This window comes from Gracilinanus agilis, chromosome 3 (assembly GCF_016433145.1).
Source record: "Gracilinanus agilis isolate LMUSP501 chromosome 3, AgileGrace, whole genome shotgun sequence".
Taxonomy (NCBI): Eukaryota; Metazoa; Chordata; class Mammalia; order Didelphimorphia; family Didelphidae; genus Gracilinanus; species Gracilinanus agilis.
In genome coordinates, this window is record NC_058132.1 from 152,546,402 (window position 1) to 152,568,559 (window position 22,158).

Consider the following 22,158-nt stretch of genomic DNA (forward strand, 5'->3'; position numbering starts at 1 on the left):
CAGAAAGTTAGTAAATCTTGGATTTGTCCCATGTTTGCTAATTGCCGGAGACCTTTCTATTTAAACAAGGGCTTCTTTCTTCCCAGCCACTGCACAAATAGAGCTTTAGAGAGAGTTTATATTTTTAGGGAAAAGTAAATAGTTCTCTTGTTCTACAGTGGCAACAGGAAAAGATGGAGTAGCCTTGCTTTCAGGCTCAGGATTTTCTGCTATAGAGCAGTGTCCTATAGCTTTTCTCCTAAAAGTTTCTTTCTCTGTGGAATGGTATGTATAGATTTTCCATTAATGACTACCTCATGATCATAGTAAGAGATGGTCGCATTTATAACATTTTATAGTTAGGAAAACTACACATTCTACAGTTACCACACTTTCTTAGCAAGGTTTAAAGAACAGAGCAATATGTAATAAGCCCGACTCCATCACATACTCACCAGACAGCTAGGTGATAGGGTAGATAGAGTGCTGGACTTGAAGTAGGGGGGATGTGAGTTTGAATCTTGCCCTTATGAGGGACACTAGCAAGCTGTGTGAACCTGTGCAAGTTACTTTATTATCCTTAGTCCCAGTTTCCTTCAGCTATAAAATGGGAATAATTAAAGTATCTATTTCACAGTCATGGTATCAAAAAAAGATAATATGTAAAGAAGTTTGCACATCTAAAAGAGCTATATAAATATGAGTTATTATTATCATATAAACTTGAACAAATGGACAAATCTTGGCCTCAGTTTTCTCAATTAAAAATGGATATGTAACATATAACCTATAGAGTTAAAATCATATATATATATGTACGTGTTTTAAAAATAATTTTAAAATTTCTGATATTATTTCATTCATTTCCAGGTTCTTGAAGACTATACCAGTGATATAGCCTTTAGTAGTTTTTTAAAGGCTTTGAATATAGATTTAGATGTGTATATTATATTCTTTATCCAAGGACCAACTTGATTAGGCTTGAATAGGTTCATCACTAGAGGCCTGACCATCAGGTGATTGCTCAGATGCTTTATTTTTTTTTAAACCCTTGTACTTCGGTGTATTGTCTCATAGGTGGAAGATTGGTAAGGGTGGGCAATGGGGGTCAAGTGACTTGCCCAGGGTCACACAGCTGGGAAGTGTCTGGGGCTGGATTTGAACCTAGGACCTCCCTCTCTAGGCCTGACTCTCAATCCACTGAGCTACTCAGCTGCCCCCTTGCTCAGATGCTTTTAGATCAGTATTAATTCTAATTACACACTAGCTAATGCAACTAACCATAATTATTTGTTTATGCACAGATTCTTAATCTGGGTCTGTGGATTGATTTCTGAGGGTCCATAAACATAATGGGGAAAATTGCACTTTTTATTTATACTGACACTGAAATGAAATTTAGCAGTTTCTTCAATTATGAATGTAGGTAACAAAGCATCATTTTGAAAGGCGTCCATAGGCTTCACCAGAATATCAAAAGGGTTAATGATACATAAAAGTCTAAGAACTTCTAAGTTAAAATATTAATAGTTTGCTATTTGCATTGTTGGAAGGAGCACACACTGACAAAATCATAAATCCTTGAAGTTGGTCCTCTCAACAATCTTGTGGTGTGAGGTGGGGAGTGTCTTTATTGCTGTTTAGTAATTTTCTAGTTGTATCTGACTCTTAATGACCCCATTTGAGGTTTTTTCTGCAAAGATACTGGAGAGACTTGACATTTCCTTTTCCAGCTCATCCTATAGCTTAGGAAACTGAAGCACGTGGGGTTAAGTGACTTGTCCAGCATCACACAGCTAGGAAATGTCTGAGGTCAGATTTGAACTCAGCAAAATGAATCTTTTTGACTCTAGGCCCAGCACTTTATCCACTGTGCCAACTAGCTAATCAACTAATCAACTCCATTTTATGGATGATGTAAAGCTGGATAATAATCTCTTACTTTGGCGTCAGAAATGGCTTACTGTGTTGGTTCTCCTAATTTTCTAACTGCTTCTCCTTTGTCTCTTTTACTTGCAGATCCAGCAGGAATGGGATGGAAGCTGCAAAGAGGCACATTTAAACTTAACTTATCAAAAAACTCCCTGATAATTAGAACTTTTCATAAGTGGAATGGGTTGTCTTGGGAGACAGTGGGTACTTCTTAACTGGAAATCTCCAAGCAGAGGCTTGGATGACCACTTATTGTATATATTGTAGTGAAGATTACTGTTTGGGTACAGAATAGAATACCTGGTCTCTATGGTCCCTTTAAAATCTAAACTCTTGAGCTATAATTCTCTGATATTGAGCCTCCTAAACATAAGTTTCCCCTAGTGGCCTGGCCTTGGTTCTCCTATCCCTCTATACCGTCTTCCTTGGTAAGCCTACTTTTCTCCCAAGTCTTTCACTGTAGCTTCAAGTCCTACATTGAAGTAGATGGCCACTGAGGCCCCATTTACTTGTAGATTTATAACCCCACATCCAAAGCTAAGATCTACGTTCACGACTCTTAAATCTATATCTCTAGTCCTGCCCTTTATTATGAGCTCAAGTCCACATCATCGACTACCTCTAAGACATTGCCTCATTATCTTTTCCCCTAAACTTGTTCCTTTTTGATTCACTATTTCTGTGTGCACTATGTTTGTAACCTTGGGAGTATCTTTGACTCTTCTCTTTCCTCTAATAGCCAGTTACCAAGCTCTATAATTCTTTTTTCTACAAATTTTTTTCATCTGTCCTCTTATCTATATCCCCACTGTCACTAGTTTAATACAGTCCTTCATTATTACTACTCTTTTGGGGCTACTGACATAGTCTTATTGGTCTTTCTACATCCATTGTCTTCCTCTTCATATAGCTGCTGGAATAAGATTCCTTATGCATAGATATGGTCACATTACTCCTCTGCACTAAATTTATCACTGATTCCCCATTGCCTGCCAAGGTTGGTAGTACAAATAAGGTTAAAGCAACCTTGCCCAACACTGAAGGACCTCCACAATGTGGGTTTCTTCCTGTCTGCCTAAACTTATCTTCTATTATTTTCCATAATTCAATCTGTAGTCCAGTCAAACTGGACAACTTGCTGTTCCTTTAATGGACATCATGATCTCATACTTCTATGACTTTGCTCACAGTATTTCCTATACCTGACAACATTCTTCCTTCCCTTTTTCATTTGTTGGATTCCTACCATTCTTTTACCCACGATTCAAATGACTATATCCTTTAGGAACTTTTCATTGATTCTACCCATCAGTAAAGATTTTGTTCCTTAGTCTTATTGTAGTGCTTGCTTTGTGTGTAGATGTCTTATGACATAATGAGTAGAAGGCTAGCCTTGAAGTTAGAAAGAACTAGGGTAGATTCAAGTCCTACCTCTCACATATACTAGTGCTGCAACTATGGGTCAGCCACTTGGGCTCTCTGTGCCCTAGGAAGCTCTCTAAAAGTTTCCTGGGACTCAGTGGCAAGCATTAGACATGGCACTGGAAGGGGAAAGATAAGCAAAAACAAATTTCTAAAGGTCTAAAAAATTTAGATGAATAGGAAGTAAAAATGAGACTGATTTGAAATACATTAACTAGTAAAATGTGAATTTCATAGTTGCATATAATATATAGATATACACACAGGTAAGAATATTGAATATACGTAATTATGGCTGAGTTGCTGATCTGCATTGGTGGAGGAAGTCCAAAGAGTTCAAACAGGATGTTAATAACTCCTAATAAAATCTTAGGTCCAAACCCCCCATCCCCATGTCTGACTCATATATATATATATATATATATATATATATATATATATATACATATATGTATATATATATACATACAATTTGTGTGTGTTTGACTATATATATATATAGTCAAACACACAAATTGTACATATTTGTGTATATGCACATATAAAACATCTGTATCATATCGCAGATATATAGTAGTTTACTGTATGGTATATTATCTCACTACTTGATTGCAAAAGTTCTTGAGGATAGGCACTCTTCCTTGTCTAAACTTTGTATATCTTTCTGTATTGTGTACAGTTCTTAACATACAATAGGCAATTGACAAATGTATATCAGTTGTTTTTCCAATTGACATCCAGAATCAAATGGTTAGTATTAGAACTGGAACATGAACCCAGGTGTCTGATTGTAGGTCTAGTTTGTTTCATCCATCTGTCCTTCTCCCACTGTGGGTTGCTTCTTGATATCATGGAATGCTATATCATTTAAAGGTGGGAAATTTTTATAAAGATGGTAGAGAGGAAGGAAAGAAACTCAAAAGACCAATAGCTTTTTAGCAGAGTTAAAACAGTATTCTGCGTGGTGTCATCAGCCAAAAAATAAGAGAGAATTTTCAGCTTTGGAATTCACATCTTATTAGTTAATTTATTTCTAGTTAGTCACATTTCAAATTCTGTTTATATTTCATTTTTTTCTTCCAGACCTTTAGAAATTTGTTTTTGCTTATATTTTTCATTCCAATGCTATGTCTGATGCTCAGCACTGGGCACCTTTTCCAGGCAATAGGAGTAATCGGGAGTAAGATCAACTGGTAACAATTCAGAAAAGCAGCTCTAAGCTGGATCTTACTACAGTTTCATCACAGAGATAATAATATTTGGATTCCCTTTCTCATGAAGTTGCTTTCCACTACACCATGGGTTGTTGCTTCTTGAAAAAGGAGATGAGTGTTATCTATTATCAACCTCTTAGTCTGGGCATGCAGTATATACCCTGGAACCATATAACGTGCTGTTCTGGAATGAAAAAAAAAATGCTAATGAATACTTTGATTGCTCTCTGCATTCCCATATACAATCAGAGTTGAGTACAATGGTAACACAAAGGAAGACATTCCTAGCCCCTCATGTATACAACTTTTGCTGTTCATTTATTTCAGTTGTGTCTAACTCTTTGTCAATCCATTTGGGGTTTTCATGGCAAAGACACCAAAGTGGTTTGCCATTTCCTTCTCTAGATGATTTTACAGATGAGGAAACTGAGGCAAATAGGATTAAATGCCTTGTCTAGAGTCAGATAGCTGGCAAATGACTTGAGAGTGGATTTGAACTCAGTTCTTTCTGGATCCAGGTCAAGCACTCTATCCACTGCAGCATTATTCAACTGGTATTTCTTCTTTCCCTCCACTCACTTTACCACTCAGTTTTTCTTCCATGTATAGACCAACTCAAGTAATGATAAACTTGTCTCTTTTCAATAGTCTTTCTCCATTTAATATCACCTCTACCCCAAATAATGATGTAATCAGCCATCATCTGCTTCAGCTATTTACCACAGCATTGTGGTGAACATCCCAGAAGACTTATCCATTAACTTGTACTCTTTTCCAAAACTAGGGATCGTTGTGCCCCATTATCTATACTGTACTAGCATCTTGGCATGTTCCATGCCCTTTTATTCCAAAAGATGGTTGAGACTAACTTGACTGAAGAGATTTCAGTAGCTCAAGGGAGCCTGTTATGTTTAACCCATAATTTTAAAAAAAATATTAAAAAATACCAGAAATGAAAAACAGATGGGGAGGGGGTTAAAGGAAAGGGAGCTGCAATTGTGGTTCTATCCCACCTTATCTTAAAAGGGATACTAGAAAGGAGATACTAGAAAGGAAAATGCCATAGGCTTAGAATGTTTTCTTCCTAGTTTTAGATCACTTTGGGCTTAGGGTAGGATAAGAATGGACTATGGAAGTCTGTCTACTCCTGGCTTACACTGTTTGTTTGATGAATTCTTTGCCAGAATCAGCAGTTTGAAACATTCCTATTAGAGGTTAGTATAATTTGTCCTATCACTCTAGTATTTGTCTTCCTTCTTTTCTGCTTATAGTCACTGATTTATTGAATTGAAGAATTTAAGGACTTATTATAACTTATGACTCTTGCCCCTCTCTCTTCATCTCTGAGGATCACTCAGTATGGGCAGCCAGTTGCTTTTCTTTACGCAGGAGCAGTTAGTCAGCCCCCTTTAAGTGGCAGTGGTCTCTTGATGTTCCTTTCATATACTTTTCTCTCTACTTTGTCTTCTTCACTCACTGCTGTCTCTCTCTCTCTCTCTCTCTGTCCCTTGTCCTTCTCTTTAAACACTTCCCAGGCCCTCGATAATTATCGACATCTCTTCCTCTTTGTCTCATTCAATCTGTTTTCCTGGAGTACTTCTGTTTATTGTATTTGACTGCCGTGGACAGCTTCTACCTTTTCCTTAATTCCCCCATCTGGCTGCCCAACTCTGAAAAGAATAGGCAGGTCATCTTAGATATCGACTTATTATTTTCTCAGAGAGTAAAGTTATTAACTTCTTTCAAGAGCATGAGATCCTGTGAGGGAAGTGAAGAGGGAGAGAGAGAAAGTGTAAGGTTGAGAACCTTAGAGAGAATATCGTCTATCAAGGTGAAATGTTCTGGGAGACAATGAGGGAGAGGATAATGATGGCAATAAAGGCCAGATATTATAAGAACCTCTTAAAATGATGTTGGCGATTGTTGCAAGTGACTCTACTTACCAGGTACCTGTCAGATCTGCTTGCAAATAATTCTGCTCTTGCGTAACTATAGGGCCTCTGACAATCTGGGGCTTCCAGGAGATTTGGGTTGGGAATCTGGGCACATCTTTTGCAAAGTCAGCAAATGTCTAACTGGCATACTATATGGGGAGCCAGCTGGAAACTGGCTGTTCATCTCCTCCTAACCAAGGCACTTCACCTCAGAAAAAATTTTTACCCTGTTTTTCATCATCAAGTATTAAATGCAGTTAGTCTCATTTTGGTGTTCTAAAGGGCTGTTTTTTTTAATAGCAGGTTTGGGGAGGGCACTGTAATTTGGGAGCCACCATAAATCAGATAAAGAAAGAACTGGTGTAGTTTGGCAAGAGCCCCCTCTCAGCAGCTACCAAGTGCTGCTGAGCTGTCAAGTTTCCCTTTTCAAAAGGGCAACAGATGCTTCAGGCAGGCTGCACTAAGCCTTCCTTCCTAAGATGAGTGGGGGTAGGGAGAAAAGGAGTAAGTATCAGAGATTCATAGAAAAGGAAGGCCAATGAAACTGTTTATGCCCTTTGATCCAACCATACCACCACTAGGTCTTTATCCCAAAGAGATCAGAGATAGGGGGAAAAGACCTACCTGTATAAAAATATTTATAGCAGCGCTCTTTTTGTGCCGGCAAAGAATTGGGAACTGACGAGGTGTCCATCAACTGGGGAATGGCCAAACAAGTTCTGGAATATGATTGTAATAGAATTGTGCCTTAATACTATTGTATTAATACTATTGTGCCTTAAGAAACGATGAACTGGACAGTCACACACACACACACACACACACACACACACACACACACACACACCCCAGCAAGAACAACAACAACAAACTGGAAAGAAGTATGTGAAGTGTGAAGTGATGTAAAGTGGAGTGAGCAGAACTAGAATAAGTTGTACACAGTAACAGTAATAACATATGGTGATCAGCTGTGGATGATGCTATCAACAATGCAAGAATTCAGGACAACTTAAAGGGATTCATGATGAAAAAGGATATCCACCTTCATGGAAGGACCTGATGGAGTCTAAATGCAGTTCGAAGCATGCTGTCCTTCACTTTATTTCCTCTATGAATTTTTCTCTAGTATAAGTGATATGTCTTCTTTCACAACATGACAAACATGGAAATGTGTATGGTATGATAACATATGTACAACCCATATACCTGTCATCTTGGGGAGAGGTTAGGGTGAGAGGGGAAAACATGGATCACCAAATGTCAGAAAACAATTATTAAAAACTGTATCAACATGCAATCTGAAAAAAAGAAGAAGAAAAAACTGTCAGAGAAAGCCTTTAGGTCTTCTGCCTCTCTCTATACTCCTATCGTCATATAAGACTGCTTCAATCATCTATAGCAGATGCATTTTTTCTCCTGCTTTTGAGATCACTAAAACAGTATATATAGATCTCTTTACATAATTATTGAATTGAATAGAAGGGAATTTCAAAGCCTTTCTTTGAGGCGGCATATAGAAGTGATAAATGCTATATTTGAACTGAGGTAACTTGAGTTCAAATCCTGACTCAGTCACTCAGTCATCTTATAGATCTTGGGTTAGTCATTTAATCTTATCTTAGGAGATAAAAGTTTTCTCATCTGCAAATTATGGGTTAGTTTAGGTAACCTCTAAAGTCTCTTTCAGCTCTAAATTTATGGATTAAAGTGAAATTCAATCACTGTTCAGCAATCTTCACATTCCATTTGTCTCTTCAAGCAACAGTGACAATGATCATCCTTACTTCAAGAGAGACTTTTGAAACAAGTGTTACAGATGAATGTGTGAGCTTAGAAAAAGACTTTAGAAGAGCCATGAAAAAAATGAATGTTTTATAAAGTAGGACCTAAGAAGAGGGGCAAAAATCCCTGTTTCTTGGAGAAAAGTAATGGCATAAAGAATCTGGGCATAACGACACGACAACAAAAGAACTCTAAAACCCCATCCCATCCCCTCAAGCAATACTTCCTGTTCCTGAAAGGTATTTCAAACTTATTTTCTTCTATCCTGTCTTTAGTGGAGGTAAAAAAACAGCATCCCATATGTAAATAATCCATATATTTATGTACCAATATTATCCTGAATTTCCTTTTCTCTATTTTAAACATAGGACCTTAGGTCCTGTTTTCCAAAGTATTAATTATTATCTTTATGCAGATGGTTCTCAGATCTATTTATCAAGTCCTAAGACCTCCAATCTTACATTGAATTATCTCAAATTGAACGTCCTGCAGACTCTTAAGTTCAACAGATTCGTAACTGTCCTCCAAAACCCTTCCCTCTTCCTAACTTTCCTATTACTATCAAAGTCACCATCATCTTTCCAGTCACCCAAGCTTACAACCTAGGTGTCTTCTTTGATTTATCACTCTCTCAATCCTTGTCCCCTATATCTCACTGGTTGCTAAGTCCTGTTGATTCTACCTTTACATCTCTCATATACACCTTTCTCTCTAACATTGCCACAAACCTGGCTCAAACCCTCAAACTTTAATTCCTGGATTAATACAATAGTCTTCTGGTTAATTTCATGTTTCCCTACTCCAGATCATCCTATAATCAGCTACTAAAGTGACCTTTCTAAAGCACAGAGAAATAGGTCTGACCATATTTAACCCCCTCTATCCTGTCCTCATTCAATAAAATATACTAGCTTCTTATTTCCTCCATGACAAAATATCAATTTCTCTGTTTGGCTTTTAATGTTCTCCATAACATGACCATTGTCTACCTTTTCAGGTCTTATACTTTACTTTTCTTCACATACCTTATAATCCAGTAACATTGATCTTCTTCTTGCTGTTCCTTGTGAATAAAACTCCATCCTGACTTTGCATGGTTCCCCATGCCTGGAATATGTGTCCCCTCCCCTAATCTCTGCCTCTTGGCTTCCCTGACTTCATGCCTAAACTGAAAGTAGACCTTCTGCAATATAATTTTTCCAGTCCACCTTTATACTAGTAGCTTCCCTTTGAGATTATCTCCAGTTTATCCTGTATATAGCTTATTGGTACATAGTTATTTTGCTTGTTGTTTCTCCCATTAGTTTCCAAGTTCCCTGAAGTTCAGGGCTCTTTTTGCCCCCGTTTTTTGTCCTCCTAGCACTTAACAGAATGCCTGGAATATAGTAATAAAATGTTTGTTGAATGGATTTGACTTCGTAGCTCCTCTATGGACTTTTTCTAAAATCACTCATTTGTAGTACCTGTTTCAAAAGCCTCTCCTACAGAAGTGATTGTTATTGTTGCTGTTGCTATTACTTTAATAGTCAAATAGAATGTTTAAGATGTATCATTTGAGGCTGGAAGTTTTTTGACAAACTTAGAACAGAGAGTTAATGAGGATGATTTAATAGAAATGATAGAGGATAGAAGAGGAAAATTATTTAACTATGATTCTATAAAAAATCATTATAAAGAGAATTTGATGGGAGTAAGCCTGGAAAGAATGATGAAGAGATGCTACAGAAAATTTTATCCTGTTTTGGCTAAAGATAAGCTAGAGAAAAGAAAGGAAGGAAGATGGAGGAATATTCTTTACAGGACTATTGCAAAATTCATCTTGAGAAGATAAATTGGAGAATAATAAATTGGAGAAGTCATCTTTAGTTATAGTAATTGTTTGTGATGATCCCATCTATAATCTCCCACAGCTAGAAGATTATAAATATTTCCTTATTATTGATTTCATTACTAATAATTACATATTCCATAATTTCGTTACTTAATGCAGTATTACTTGGTGTCTTCATATATATGCATGTGTGTAAATATGCATATATATATTAAGAAGAGCACTTACTCATAGGAAAAGGAAGTCTCTTTTTTAAAAAATTATTTATTTAATTAATTTAGAATATTTTTCCATGGTTATATGATTCATGTTCTTTCCCTTCCCTTCCCCCTCCTCCCCTGCTGGAGCCAAAGAGCAATTCCATTGGGCTTTATATATGTCATTTTTCAAAACCTATTTCCATATTATTGCTATTTGTAATAGAGTGATCATTTAAAGTCAACATCCCCAATCATATCCCCATTGAACCACATGATCAAGCAAATGCTTTTCTTCTGCATTTCTACTCCCACAGTTCTCTTTCTAGATGTGGATAGTGTTCTTTCTCATAAGTCCCTCAGAATTGTCCTGAATCATTGCATAGTTGTTAGTAGAGAAGGCTATTATGTTCGACTGTGCCACAGTGTATCCGTCTCAGTGTACAATATTCTCCTGGTTCTGCTCCTTTTGCTCTGCATTGATTCCTGGAGGTCTTCCCAGAAGAAAAGGAAGTTTCTTCAGTTTAATAAATGCTATCCGATAAACTGGGGTGGGAATCCTAAGTCTAGTTGATTAATTGAAGGAGATAATAAATGTTTTCTGATACATGAGGAAATAGCAAAAATATATTACAATTTTAATATTTTAAATAATATGACTAAATATGGGCATGTCAAGAATGAGGATTAGAGGTCATCAATAAGTGAGTTTGAACTGTATAACCCTGTTATTTGGAGGGGGTGTGTGTGAAATTATCCTATTTATTTTTGTTAAGCATTCATTAAAATAGACTTTTTTTGCTATGTTGATTCACACATTGAAAGAGATCTACAGTTTACATAGGTCATTTATTATATATGATATCTAATTATTTATATATATTAAAAGGGTCATATTTATTACCCTCATGGAGCTTACAGTCTTATAAGATCACTGTTAAGTTTTCTTTGTTTAAAATGACAAAATAAATGAACAGGAAAAGAAATAAATCAGTTCATAAAGATCAGTTTACAAGGCAAATTACATATAAAAATTTTTATTATATGTTCTTCATTTTTAGAGAGCGTATTACATTTAACATGATAACAAAACTGTCTTGCTTCTGAGCGGTCATTCTTCCTTCCATTCTATTTTATATATTTTAAAATGTGCCATTGAACCTATTACCTTTTTTTTGGTAATACCCACCAAGTTTCCTCCTTCCTCAAATTCTTCCTTCAACAGAAGCCCTTCAAAATATAGTCAAAGAAATAGACACACTGCCCATGTTTGACACTAGTGTAGGTCTAATTCTCTACCTCTAGGAATCACCTCTTTCATGAAGCATGTTTCACCATCAGCCTTCAGAAGTCAGGAGTGGTCATTGCCTTGATCAGAATTCTTAAGCCTTTCAAAGTTGCTTTCCATTATATTATTGTAATCATTTCATTAAATTTTCTTATTCAGTCCACTTTACTCTATCAGTATTCTCAAGTCCTCCCAGTTTTCTCTGTATTTGTTATTTTCTTAGTGTTTTTTTTACAGTGCAATATTTTTCATTGCATTCATGTGCCATAATGTGTTCAGCCATTCTCCTTAGTACCCCCTACCACTACTTCTTTGCTTGAGAAGAGAGACCTCTGCATAATCTTCAAATTGTAGTAGATCTGGTCAAGATCTACTATATTATCTTCAATTGCTGATGTCAAAATTGAAAATAGGTGAAGTACTGTATAATAAGTCAGTACTGTATAAAATGGACTTGACACTCTCTGTATTTCACATTCTTATTTATGAATCTCAGCACTAACTGGTTTTTGCAGACTTACAGAATCAAATGATGGCTCTTTATGGTCCGCAATTGTAATGTTGGTGGACATCAAACAATGCAATCCAACTCCCAGGCAAATATCTGGGATTTCTGCTCCCTCACATGCTAACCGTTGCCTGGCACACACTGTTAAAAGTTAAGCTTGGCCCTCTAGGAGTGCATAATCAAGAAATGCCTGATAGTATAAAAAGGACAATCAATTAATGTGTGTTTGGGATGGGCTGGAGCATGGTGAGAACAAGTGATTATACTGTGTTTGGAGTCCACCAAAGGAAGAGAATTGGAGAATGGAAATTTAACTTGATAAATCTGGGGTTTATTTGATTGGAAAATAGCTAGAGTATAAGGTCGAAGTGTGACTTGGTGTAGTCCTGGGTCTATGGATATATGATGGGAAGGCATGTTCTAGCCTGTAATGGAGCTGGTTATACATGTGTGACTATTATGAATTCTATTTAGAGGAGAGAGTCCATGATATGTATATCCCATGGCTGTTTTTCACATGGAGAGCTTGGTGAGTGGGAGTATTTACATTGGAGGTTATTTCAGCTCAGGCAGGCTGGATAATTAATGAGTTTGTTTTTGAGCTGATGAGTAGGAGCTGACACAATGCTAGCATGTGCCTTTGTCTCAGTCCTCCTCCATCCATCTTTATCAGGTTTTCTAGACTTTCTCCTTCCTTCTTCTTTCTTTCCCTCACTTTGAAAGTAGCCAGGAATGTGTGAGAAGGAACACCCTCCTCTTCAATACAAGCAGTGTGAGTATCCTTTGTGAGTGTATTCCTTTTCAAATAATTGTTTTCTTTCCCTCTCCCTCCACCCCCAGCATTTTCAATTTCATCTTTTCTGTCTCCTGTTAGAAAAGACAAAATGTATCCCAAGGTTCTAATTGTACGATGTCTTCTTAATATGGTATAATTTTGGAACCCCTTGATGGGTATATAAATATAAGAGCCTTTTGTCATAACCCTGACCCTTTGTCAACACTGATCCTACTTCTGGAAGTAGCTTTGGAATGAGAGAGTCCAGAGCTATTGTGGAGCCCATACCTAACCTCCTATTTCCCTACAGTAATTCCTAGTCATCAATATTTGATATCAAATATTGCTTTAGGGAAGAGAATTTGCAAGCTTCTCACTTAGTTCACAAACCAGGTTACCGAAGGTCTTAGTTGGAAGACGTGTTCTGCATTTTCTAGAATCATGGATTATGAAGCCTTGAACTGAGATTTAGGGAACCAACCAATGTAACCCTCTCATTTTGCATATGAAGAGAAGGAGCTTTCTGGAGGTTACAAAGCTACTTATTGATTGACCCAGATGTGAAAAGAATCACAATAAAGTATACAGCTTAATGGACCAGAAGATAGGAAGACCTAGGTTACAAGCATTAGCTGTGTGACCACTTAGTGACTCTGATGTCCAGATTTTTAGTTTGTCAGCTGGGAGTAATGATTGCAGAACCTACCCTCCTGGTTATTGTGAATCAAGTCAACAAGTCAACTCACCAAGCATTTTTTAAGTACCAACTCTATGCTAGGCACTGTGTTAAGCACTGAGGTGGCAATGAAAGGCTGAAACAAACAAACGAACAAACAAAAAAAAATTATTGCTCTCAAGGAGCAATTCTGTTGAGGTGATAGCATGCCAACAACTGTACACAAATAAGATATACCTAGGAGATAATTTGGAGATAATTTCAGAGAGAAGGGGCTAGCATTAAGATGAATCAATAAAGTTATATTATAGAAAATAGAGTTTTAGCTGAGATGTCAAATGAACCAGGGAGAAGAAGGTGAGAGGGAAGAAGGTGCTAGACAGGGGGACTCCAATGAAATAATGTATTTAAAGTGCTATGTAATATCAGTTATTCTTCTCATTTTTAGAACACAGGTATTCATGACTGTAGGTTTGGTGTTTCTGCTGCTGCTCTGTAGACTTCCAGAACAGGAAGTAGTTACACTGACTTCAAAGCTTCCATTGTCTGTAATGGGTTCTGTGTGATGTATAAGAAAGTGGAACCACCTGAATGCCTTTTCTTCCCCTTCTTTTACTTCCTGATTTTGGATGTTAGAAGTCATATGATTATAGCTTTAGAGATGGACTTAAAATAAAGGTCATTGAGTTGAACACTTCTCACCTTAAAAATTAATTCAGCCTTTTTTAATGAGAAGAATGTTCCTCTCTCCCATCTTCCCCTACCATAGGAAAAAAATAGAAGGAAAATAAAACTCTTGAACCAAATATACATGGTCAAACAAAAACCAAATTCCTGCAATGACCATAATTAAAAATATTTCTCATTCTGTATCTTGAGTCCATTACCTCTTTGTCAAGAGATGAGTATTATGTTTCACCATCAGTCCTCTGAAATCATAGTTGATCAGAATTCTTAAATCTTTGACAGTTTTTTTGTTATTACAATATTGTTATTGCATTAATTATTTTCTTTGTTTTGCTCGCTTCATTATCTATCAGTTCATACAAATCTTCCCAGCCAAGCCCTTCATTTGACAAATGAGGAATTGAAACCTAGAGGAGGTAAAATGACCTTCTCAGTCAACAGATAGTAAGAAACAGAAATGGAATTCAAACCCAGTCCTATGAATCCAAACCCTGTACACTTTCCACAATTTCACACTGCTTATCTGATAGCCATGGGATTTGGGGACATGAGGCCAGTTTTTGTTAACAGGGACAAAGGGAAAAGATCAAAGGTAGGAGGGACTGGGAGTTAACTGACACACTTTAATATGCAGTGCCAGGTACCTGATTTGTTTCTCTCTCAAAAAGTTGGAACCATCTTTCCAGGGGGAAAGTTGTTGTAACCATAAGGAATGCCCTCCACCTTTTTTCTGGAGAGGAAGCATGATGTAATAGAACTAGAGCTGGAACTATAGTCTGCAGGTCTAGGTTCCAAGCCTGGCACTAATATACAGTTATATGATTGGAGCAAGTTGCATAACTTCTAGGAGCCTTGATTTCCTTCTCTGTAATATAAGGATAATGCTTCCTATATCACCATATTGACATGGGAAGAAATATAAAAGACAGTATAAATATTTTATTTTTAGGATGCAATATTAAGTAATTATTAAGCATCTACTGTATACAGAAGGTAGTGGTAGGTGTTGGGAGAGCCATAAAGTTTAAATAGGAAACAGTCCCTTCCCTCAAGGAGTTTACATTTTACTTGGGCAACAAAACATCAATACAGAGCCTCAGATTATAGGATTGTAAGTAAGCAGGCTTGGAGTTTATTCTATTCATCTTACATATGAGGAAACTAAGGTCCATAGAGATTATTTGTTCAAGATAACACCAGTTTTTTTTAATTTGAAAATTTTTATTTAATTAATTTAGAATATTTTACAGGTTACACAATTCATATTTATTCTTTCCCTCACCTCCTCCCACCACCCTCCCTTAGCCAATGAGCAGTTCCACTGGGTTTTGCATGTGTCATTGATCAAGACTTATATCCACATTATTGATATTTGCATTAGGGTGATTGTTTAGAGTCTGCATCCCCAATCATATCCCCATCGAACCATGTGATTAAGCAGTTGTTTTTCTTCTGTGTTTCCACTCCCACAGTTCTTTCTTTGGATATGGAGAGTGTTCTTTCTCTTAAGTCTCTCAGAAATGTTTAGGATCATTGCACCGCTGCTGGTAGAGAAGTCTATTACATTAAATTGTGCCACAGTGCATCCTTCTCTGTGTATAATGTTCTCCTGTTTTTGCTCCTTTCACTCTGCATCAATTCCTGGAGGTCATTCCAGTTCACATGGAATTCCTCCAGTTCATTATTCCTTTGAGCACAATAGTATTCCATCACCAGCATATACCACAATTTGTTCAGCCATTCCCCAATTGAAGGACATCCTCTTATTTTCTAATTTTTTGCCACCACAAAGAGCGTGGTTATGAATATTTTTGTACAAGTCTTTTTCCTTATAATCTCTTTGGGGTATAAATCCAGCAGTGGTATGGCTGGATCAAAAGACAGACAGTCTTTTAAAGCCCTTTGGGCATAGTTCCAAATTTCCATCCAGAATGGTTGGATCAATTCACAACTCCACCAGCAATGCATTAATGTCCCAATTTTGCCACATCCCCTCCAACATGTATTACTTTCCTTTACTGTCATGTTAGCCAATCTGCTAGGTGTGAGGTGATACCTCAAATTTATTTTGATTTGCATTTCTCTAATTATAAGAGATTTAGAACACTTTTTCATGTACTTATTGATAGTTTTGATTTCTTTATCTGAAAATCGCCTATTCATGTCCCTTGTCTATTTATCAATACCAGTTCTAAGTAGCGGAGTGAACATTAAACTTTACTATCCTGACTGCAAATTCACCATATTACATGACCATTTTCTCATTTCCTCAGAGTAGTGGGACAAGGTGGAGGTAATACCTCAAACTGTTCCTTTTTTAGAGTTCTTTTTTTAGAACTGGTCCTTCCAAGACTCATTACTTCCTAGTCTTCCTTCTAAGTGTTTACCACTAAATTTCTAAGCACTTCTCTTCAGGAGTCACATCTGCAGATTCATTCTTTCACATGCCACCCAACTAGGGTAGCCCCCACCTAAAATTCATTTTAAAATATCAGCCTCTTAACTTATCTCCAGCTTAGAATTATTTATGTGACTAATCAGAAAAGTTCTCTTTTACCCTTGCAGTGTCTTCCAAATGATGTCAGATGTTACTGATGTCAACCCGAGCTGAGTGGCTAGAATCCAGTTTTCTGCTCTCAAGTTGCTGGCTGCTTAATGCTTTGGAAATGATGTAAGGCTGAGTGCTGAGTGGAGTGCAGTGGTGGGGAAAGCTTATTTCCAGGGTCCAGTATCCTCAACCCATCTGAATTAGGGAGACTCCAGAGTTATGGTTTCTGAGCAGGTCTCAGAATGGATGCATCCCTCAATCACCAGTGGCAGTTCTAGGAAGCTCCATTTACCAAAGTGTCCCTCAGTGGCTTCTCTACTGTTGGGACTAAATGTATGTAATGAGGAAGTTTGGGTTGAATGTCTCTTTCTTTGATGATTGAAGTTGGTAATAGGGCTCTGGTCTGATAAAGTATCCCTCCTCAGGCAAGGACATGTGCATGTTTCTGCAAAGCTCTGCTAGGGGGAGAAACAACCTGTTTTTCTCTGCTGTTTAGAAGTTTGAATTTGACTGAGGAATGTTGTGTGCTTTTCCCATTGTCCTTTAGAACTTAGTACAAGATTCACCTTCCTTTGGCTGTCTTCTTTGACCATCTCATAATCATATGGCACCCTAACTATACCATGCTACCACATAAGCTTTCAAGAAAAGCCAATATATCACTATGTCAAATGTGTTCCAATGTGGCAACTCCTACCAAAAGAGATCACACTTCATCTATAATTTATAGAATTGCTTAAAGATCAGAGAGGTCAATTGACTTGCCCATGATCACACAGTTACTAAGTATCAGTGGTGGATTTGAACCCAAATTTCCTTTAAGTCCAGGGTTCCATCAACCAGACTATGGTGCCTTGATTCACTATGCTTTTGGAAGAGAACAGGATTATGAATAGTATAAGGTAATATATACCCACAAATAATTTATGTTTGGCTCTGGGAAGTATTTTTATGTCCCTTTCCCTCCAGAAGCTTAACTTTATATTGAGCACTTGCTGACCATTTTGGATGACAGAGATAATCAAGTGTGGAATCAAACATTTCCCATTAATAACCCACAAATCTCATAATTAAGAGGTGATTGCATGATATTTATATGGACTATATTTGTCTACAAATTGTCCTATTCAATCTGTTCATTTATTTATTTACTAATATTATTTTTGGTCCATCTGGTCTTCCAACTTGATTAAAAGCTCTTGAAGGCAGGGACCATGTCCAAACTAAATTCTATAAATGCTCTAGTGACCAGTCTCAGAGTCTGTATTAATTATTTATGGATGAAGATGATGGTACATGGGGGGCTACAGTAGTAGAAGGTCATTTGGAAGGGAATGGCAGCTGGATGCTCACTGATTCATAGGATGACAAACTTTTACAGTAGAATTAGAATGGGACTTTGACAATATCTATTTTAGCCCCTTACCTGATGCCTGAATCATTTCTATACCTTACTCTGGTCATTCTGTCTGGGCTTAATGATGATTTCCACTTGGCAGGAAGCTCACTGTGACACAGAGCATTCTATTTCCAGCCAGTTTTAGATTTTAGGAAGATCTGTCTAATGAGTTGAAATCTGTTTCTATAACTTCCATCCTTTGATTCTATCACTGTTTCCTAGAGATACACAGAATAAGCATGATCCCTCTGCCATATGACAACCCTACAAATACATGAAAAGTTTTCTAGGCTCAGTGTTTCTGGTTCTTTCAACTATTCACATGGTTCACCATATGACCTATTTTAGATGTTCCTCCTCCGAATGGGATCCAACTTGTCTTAATAGGTGGTACCTAGAACTTTAAAATATTCCAGATGCAGCTAGAAGGCACAATGCATAGAGTGCCAGGCCTGGAATCAGGAAGACATGAATTTAAATTACTTTAAATGCCTACTAACTGCATAACCCTGGGCTAGTCACTTAACCTCCATCTGTCTCAGTTTCTTCATATGTAAACTGAGGATAATAATAGCACCTATCTCTGGGTTGATGGGAAGATCAAGTGAGATAATAATTTAGTACAGTGCCTGGTTTATAGTAAGTATGCATATTATCTATCATCATCTCTCCCTTATTTGAGATACCACTTCTATTAATGTAACCCTACATATATTTCTACAACTATAAAACAATGATGAAAAATTAAACTGTCTACCCTACATAAAAAAGACATAAAAGAAAGATTGTCATAAAAGTAAAGAAATTTGGGAATTTTGGAAAATGTTTTGGGATTTGCATTCAACTCATGAAATAAATGGAATTGGGATTCTGAAGGTGCTTAATCCATCAGGATATACAATTTCTCTCTTATCCGGCATTCATTGTTATTCCCACCCTTTTCTATCATGGTTCTTCTCTACCCTCCCCCCCCCCACCCCCATGAGAAAGACAATAGTGGTATGGGATGCCTCAGAGAATCTTAAGGACTGTAATCTAGAATTCTAGATAGAAAATGTTTTTACTCAATGGTTGGAGAAACTAAATTCTTTCTTTTCCTTTCCCTTTTTTCTTCCCCTCCCCCTTTTTCTTCCCTCTCTTTCCCTCATTAACCATCTCTTCTTTCCCTTCTCTTTTTTCCCTTCCTCCCTTTACCTTGACTCCTTTCTACTTTCCTTTCTATTCCTCTTCTCTTTAGAATCTCCCTTCCTTCCTCTCAGGGAACTATACTATTTAGTTACTGTCTCCTCCAGGAAGAACTGTCTGGATTTTGCTGGGTAACTGCCATGCTGACCACAGGATAATTGAGGTAGATTACTGGGCAATTACCTTGAGTGGCTACAGCAGTAATGAGTGCCCAGTAGTCTTTGAGTTGAGTCAGGATGTTATTCATCCTGCTGCTACTTACTGGATTAATTGTGGGAAGCTTGCCTTGATTGGCTCTCTCCCTACATGGAAAATGGACCCTTGTATGGACAGGTCTAGTTTAACAAGAGCAACAAAGCTACCACCTAAAAGAGAAGATCACCTTCTGAAGGGCAAATTGCATCCTCTGCCAATGTCTTCAAATGAGGGCTTTCCCTCCATGATCTCAGACCTGCATATGTTTTTTTCATAAGAAAGATAAGACAGTTTCCAATTTCTTCTATTCCAAAGTAACAGATGTAGACAGTGAAGTAGATCAGACAATAAAATCCAGTCTCCTAAAATCAAACTGTGGACTTGGAGTCAGGAAGATCTAGAGTGGAATTTTACCATGACACTTAATAATGACAGGCTCTTTAAAAAGCTACTCATCTTTTCCAGTACTCAGTTTCCTAATCTGTACCTCTGATTTCCCTTCTAGCTATAATTCTATAATAGAAGGGAAGGAAATAGATTCTGGAATCTTATTTACTTGAATTTCCATTATAGAAAGAGAATTAGACCTGGAGTCAGAAGATAAGAGTATTTATTGAGTATTTATGAACTAGGCACTATGTTAAATGTTAGGGGGTATAAAAACAAGAAAATCTTTACTATTCAGAATATTAAGTTCCATTGGGGAAGCTGTTGTTGGTGTTGTCCAATAATATCTGACTCTTCATGACCCCATTTGGGATTTTTCTTTTCTTTGGAGTTATTTGACATTTTCTTCCCCAGATCACTTTGCAGATGGGAAAATTAAGGCGAATGGAGTCAAATGACTTGTTCAGGGTCACACAGAGCTAATAAGTATCTGAGGTCAGATTTAAACTTAAGTCTTCCTGACTCCAGTCCTGGTGTTCTATTCATTGCACCACCTAGCTGCCCTATTGAGGAAGACACAATATTAAAAGGGTATTGAGAAGTAAGAGGAAGTAGAGAGAAAAGGAGGGTTCCAGTGCCTAGGCAAGGTAGCTATTTTGGAGATGAAACAGAGGAGAAGAGAGAGCTTAAAATGAAATCAGCAACATGGATAGGGCTTCTCAATATATGACAGGTTTGGGCAGGTTTTCATCAAACAAAAATAGGTCTCAGTATAGAGCAATCCTTCCCTGGGGAGGAGAGCTACTGGTATTGACCTGAAGCTCTCTGAAGAGGGAAATAGAAGATTTCAGCTCACATTTTGGCTCTGATGCTGGTTGTGTGGCCTCACTTTTATTATTCTTAAGAGCCTCAGCTTTCTCATCTATAAAAGGATACTACTTGTACTTCTCACAGAGCATTTGTGAGGAAAATACTTCATACATTTTAGAGCTACACACTTGTGTGTTATTATTGTTATTAAGATAGGATCTAGAGTGAAGGGTGGTTTTTTTTTAAAACTGTATCTTTAAATATGTAGACCTCAGCTGACAATTCCATAGATATTTTCTGGAATGACAATTCCATTAAGTCCCACATAGCTTTGTCACACTCTAGGACATTGAGTCTTTGTGCAAGCTTAGGGACCAGTTCTTAATTGAGTCTTTGTAAAAATTAAGAGATCAGTCCTTAGTTTCATTCATCTTTTGAGGGCGGTGAGTTGATACAGGGAAGAGCTGTGCTCATTTAAGAGCATCACCTGCAGTTGATGTTTTCAACTCATATTGAAGAAGGAAGAAAAGATCCTAATAGAGAAGGATAGAAAATTACCTGGTATGACAATATTTCCTAAAATGGGACAGGTAAGCCTCTGGAATATTAGAGGTTGCCTGGCCAAATACTAGCAGAGTGATATGATGTGAAGAAATACATGGTAATCACAGGGAAAGTCTGTAGTATTTCTTGGATTGTGAATAAGAGAAAAACAATTAAAAGGAACAAAAGGAGACACAGCAATATACAAAAGAAGAGACTAGGAAAAAGTATTGATTAAAAAATTCCAAGACTGTTATGCTAAAAGGAATAATAAAATGGAGGAATTTCATGTGAATTAGAATTACTTTCAGGAATTGATACAGAGCAAAAGGAGCAGAACCAGGAGAATGTTGTACACAGAGACTGACACACTATGGCACAATCCAATGTAATGGACTTCTCTACTAGCAGTAATGCAATGATCCAGCACAATCCAGAGGAACTTAGGAGAGAGAACACTATCCACATCCAGAGAAAGAACTGTGGGAGTAGAAACACAGAAGAAAGACTTTTCCTTGATCACATGGTTTGATGGGGATATGATTGGGGATGTAGACTCTAAACGAGCACTCTATTGCAAATATTAATAATAAGGAAATAAGTCTTGATCAATGATACTAGTAAAACTCAGCTAAATTGTGTGTTGGCTATAGGAGAGGGGAGTTAGGAGGGGAGGGAAAGAACATGAATCATATAACCATGGAAAAATATTCTAAATCAGTTAATTAAATAAAAAGAAAAAGAAAAAAATTCTAAGGCATTGAGATCAGAGGATCATAGATTTCTAGTCAGAAGGTAACTTAGAGGTCACTGAGTCCAAGTTCCTCATTTTACTGATGAAGAAACTGAATACTATTGAGATTAAA